Below are 5,273 nucleotides of genomic sequence, written 5' to 3'. Positions count from 1 at the left end.
TCTTAGATATGCATCTAGTCCACTGAAATTTAAGGTATCTGCAAATTAGCAAGATCCTATCTATTTGCATGATATTATTTAAAGATCCTACTATTGAATATGTTGGCACATAAGATATAAATGCTGTAAATACAATTAAAGTATAATTGTCACAACTGAAAAAGATAAGAGGTCTCTTATCCAAATCTTTGTAGACTGAATATGTGGAATATCTTTCAAATCAGTCTTGTTTTTCTGTAGCAAAGTGATTGCTAATGACTTACCAATTGACTTGAAAATTGAAGTCTCAGTGTAGCAACAAGAGCAGGAGGTGGGAGTGTGCAGTGAGCAGTAGTGGACAATACCGATTGTTACTGGTTTAGCGTGGGACGCCTTGCCATTTATGAGAGCAGAGGATGATCAATTTTTGTGTTTAGGCTTTGCTAGTTAGGTGTTTGTTTTGTTTTGCTTTGTTGCCTGCCCTATTTCTGCTTGTTTTATTTCTAAGACCCATTCCTAGATGACCCATATGGTTATACAGTAATCACTTTACTGTATATTACTAGTTAAATAATAATTAAATAATGGGGGATAGCTACAAATAGATGGCAGTTGCTTTGAAGCTCTGTGATATATATGAGGGTGCATGATAAAAACTTGAAGTGTTTATCAGGAATATTTTTGAATATCACAACATTAGTCACGTATGTATCACCTTACACAACTTATTTGACTACTCAGAGCTTAGTTTTCTCATCTGTAATGCGTGAGTATTAATAATGATCCTACAAAATGATTCTAATAACTAATTTTAAAAGGACTTCACAAAGTGCGTGGAGCATAAAGAATTTGTTCAATGGTCATGGATGACCTTTTCTCTCATCTTCTTCATCACACTTGTTGATTATATTCTACCACACAAATTGTCAAACTAAACCACTGAGAACATTTTATCACATGAAAACTCAGAATGAAGTATTAAAGAAAAATAACCACTCATCAGTTTCTGATTGGTGACACATGCCTTATTCACAAAGGGCATTTGTATATAGATGTTTGGAGGCACACACTTCTATTGCACATAGCTTCTCTTCGTGAGATTGGCAAATACACAGGAAGGACAACTTAGAGGAAAAACATGGTAGAACAGAGGAAGCTGCAGCTTTGCTTTTAATGGAAGGTTCTTGAACAGCTTAAATGACACCATTTAAAAATTTAGGAAGCCTGCACATTATGGAGTTCACAAGGCACAAGTCAGTGCTTGCTGGGAAAACTTTGCATGGTTTGCTCCTCACGTGTGTGTCTTTCAGCCTTGGCGTGCTGACATCACTGGAAAATATGCATGTCACGGCTGTCATTACCATTTCACTCTGGGCCTTGTTGTCAAATCTCAGGTAGCTGATGTCAAAGAAACTCTACATAAAACTCTCGATACATCCTCCCATAAGCACTTCATTAAAATGATTCTTCATTTAGCATAATTAACTACTTTCCATATACCTCCAACTCCAACATATAGACCAAAAAAATTGACATATTTTACATCTTCCCTTTCCATTACCTACTTTTTCTCTATATTATGATTACAATAAACATGACTATTACTATTGAATCAATCACACGTTGCTTTTTGTAAAAACTTTGGTTTCAGTGGTTAATTATTAAATCATTATAATATTAAAATATTGACTTCACTATTTACAAGTAATAATACTACAGTCATACATCACAACTGCAGGGATTAATTCTGAGAAATGTGTCATTAGGTGATTCTATCATCGTGTGAACATCATAGAGTATACCCACACAAACCTAGAAGGGATAGCCTACTACATACCTAGGCTGTATGGTATAGCCTGTTGTTATAGGATACAAACCTGTAGAGCATGGTACTATACTGAATATTGTACGCAATTTTAACACAGTGGAAGTATTTGTGCATCGAAAAACATATAAACATTAAAAGGTACAGTAAAATACAGTATCATAATCTTATGGGACAACCACAGTGTATGGGATCCAACATTGACCATAATGTGGTTATGTGGTGAATGACTATATTTACTAACAATAATATCATTATATAATATAGTATTATATTTGTATGCAATATTGACTATTACAATAGTTTATAGCTGCCACGAGTTATATAATGGCTTGTATTGTGGGTGTGTGCGTGTGCACGTATACATGAAGAGAGATCTGTAGTTTTCTTTTTTTGTTGTCTCCTTTCCTGGTTTTGGTATCAAGGTGATATTGGCTTCGTAGAATGAGTTAGGAAGGATGCCATCTTTCTCAATATTGTGGAATAATTTCTGGAGTATAGGTGTGAGTTCATCTTTGAATGTTTGGTAAAACTCTGGAGTGTAGCCATCTGGTCCGGGGCTTTTACGTTTTGGGAGGTTTTTGATTGCTGCTCCAGTTTCTGAACTTGAAATTGGTCTATTCAGATATTCTGTTACCTCTTGGGTGAACTTAGGGAGGTTGTATGTTTCCAGGAATTTGTCCATTTCCTCCTCATTATATAGTTTTTGGGCATATAGGTTTTTGTAGTAATCAAAAATAATGTTTTGTATTTCCGTGGCATCTGTTGTGATCTCTCCTTTTTCATTTTTGATTGAGTTTATTAGAGACCTTTCCCTTTGGATTTTAGTCAATCTAGCCAGTGGGGTGTCAATTTTGTTTATCTTTTCAAAAAACCAGCTTTTGGTTTCGTTGATCTTGCGTATAGTTCTCTTGTTCTCTATTTCGTTTAATTGTGCTTTGATCTTAGTTATTTCTTTTCTTCTATTTGGATTGGGATTGGTTAGCTCTTCCTTTTCCAAGTCCTTGATTCTATTTATTAGGTTGTCAGAGAGAGAGAAAGAGGGAGAATCATATCATCCTTCAACAGAATGATGTTTTAGAAATTTAATTTCCTCAGGTAGATGAATGTCTGGGCTGAGATCTCACAAGTAAATGGTAACAGAATTAAGACAAAAATCTAAGTCTTGATTCTCATAATATTATAATCTTTAGAAGAAACATCCTTTGGAAAAGAATCCATGTTTGAAATTTATTTTTAAGTACCAAAATAAATGTTTACTTATTTAGTAAATCTAAAATTTAATCTGATTTCAAATATTTAAACTATCCAAAACAAAGAGGAATTAAAAGCTTTTTAACAAAAGAAAATGTTTAAATGAACAAACTTTCTTGAGACTTGTCTTAATGAAGAAATCAAATCTGTTGTGTTCTATTTACTCAGCAAGTCATGGAAATAGTAAGATCTATATTCATAAATAAAAGACCCACAAGGAAATTTAACAAATCTAAATTAGAAACAAAATTTATGTCAACAAAATGACTCTCCAAAACTCTGCACACTGTCTTTCCATTGTTTAAGTAAATCTGTTCTAGACAGAGAGCTGTGCCAGAGAATTGAGCAGAAGCTATGGGGCTGCCAATTTCCAAAAGTTTTCCAGAAACCTTTGAACCCAGAGCATCTGGTACAAATAAATGGCAGGTATTTCAGCCACCAATTTTAAACAATACTCTTTCTATGACAGAATTTTTCAAAATCACTCCAGCACCCAGGCGAAACACTCAGTTCTGTCACAAGCTATGTGATTTGACGAGATCATTTTATTCCTTTTGGACTGGAGTGATCCACAGGAGGGAGGCAGTAGCTCCCACCTGGCGGGGTTATTGCGAGAGTGCAGGGGAATGTGAGGAAGGCCCCCGACCTGTGCGGTATGCTCCATGTATGACAGTCCCATTTCCAGGTGGGTTTGAAATCAACAGGGAATGCAGCACTTATTCTTGAGGTAGAAGAATACAAATTACTGAGGTAGAAGATATAAATGACTACTTGGCTCCTCATGGCAAAGATGTTTTTATTCAGGTTAAGTGTAACCCGGGGGCAGGAATTTTGTTTTATTCATTGTTGCATCCTTAACTTCAAGATCAGTTTCTGACCTACATAAAGTTTTCAAAAAACATCTGATGAGTAAATGACTATCCTTTACCCTCTTCTTATGGTATCATTTTCTAGAAGAATGTCATTTTATACTGATTCAAATCTCTCTATTTAGACATTAAAATATAGGAATGGCCTACCTCTGTTCCTTGGCTTAACATTTATCTTACCTGGAAAAAGGAAACCCACTTTACAGCAAACACATTTGCTCTTTCCAAAGTAAATTAACGTTCTTATCAGACTAGATAAAACATGATTTAAGGAGCTGGAACAGTAGTAGGGTGTATTTTCCTTCTGGAGCATGCTATCTTGAATGATTTCCCCTATCAATTACAATTTCAAATACCAGATGAACATGCAATTCCTGAAAGTATATAAAAAGCACATTAAAATAAATCACAATCAAGCTTAAAAGCATTTTTGAAGGCAGAAATTAAAATGAAGCGTAGATTCTTCACCAGAAGCAAATAATAATTGAGGATATTTGCATTCTATGGTTTTTAACTAGATTGATTTTTATAATAGGTATGACATAGTTTACTTATCACTGTCATTAATATTAAAACAACAATACAGCATTGTCAAATGGTTGAATAAACTAATGAAATGAGCAAAGGGAGAAAAATGGGCTTAAGGTTCAGTCTCTCCTCTAAACGGTGCTTGTTACATACTTTTCTACATCACTGGTTCCAGTATTAATATTTGGAGGATAAAGGAAATACAGTATTATAGAATAAGAAAATCTAATACAGATATTTAATCAATTTATTCCCAGAGAAGCTACAATTTAGAAAAAAAGGGCGTAATCAAACCTGACTTTCTCAATTCCTGATGGTAAATTCTTTTGTCCTACTTGGTTGGACTCTGTCATTCATCTCGTCCCTGAGTCCTCTCCCCATGTTTCCAGAACAAATTCTATCCTTGATGAATTCAGAACACCAGTTTAGCAGACAGAAACCACAGTTTACACAGGCAGGGTTTTTGTGTGTGTGTGCCTTTTTGTTGTTGTTTTAAATTTTGCTTATTTGCCTGCTTTTATTGCCGACGTATACTGAAGTAATAATACGTAAAATACAATAAAAATGAATTATTAGAATAATAAGAGGATTAAAAAAACTGAAGACATACAAACTATGTTCTGATAGTTTTATAGACTTTATTCACCATAAGTAAATTAAATTTTAATTAAACATAATCCAAATATAAGATGAGGAAATAAAAAGAATTACAAAAAAATATACATCTTGTTCCTTGGAAGCATGTTTATAGGGATCAGTGTAGAGAACTGTATATACACTTGTAACTTTTTGTCATTGTTCAATAGTAATTAAATAAA

Source organism: Propithecus coquereli, unplaced genomic scaffold (genome assembly GCF_000956105.1).
Source record: "Propithecus coquereli isolate 6110/MARCELLA unplaced genomic scaffold, Pcoq_1.0 Scaffold336, whole genome shotgun sequence".
NCBI classification, from domain to species: Eukaryota; Metazoa; Chordata; class Mammalia; order Primates; family Indriidae; genus Propithecus; species Propithecus coquereli.
Note: the sequence above shows the minus strand (reverse complement) of the source record.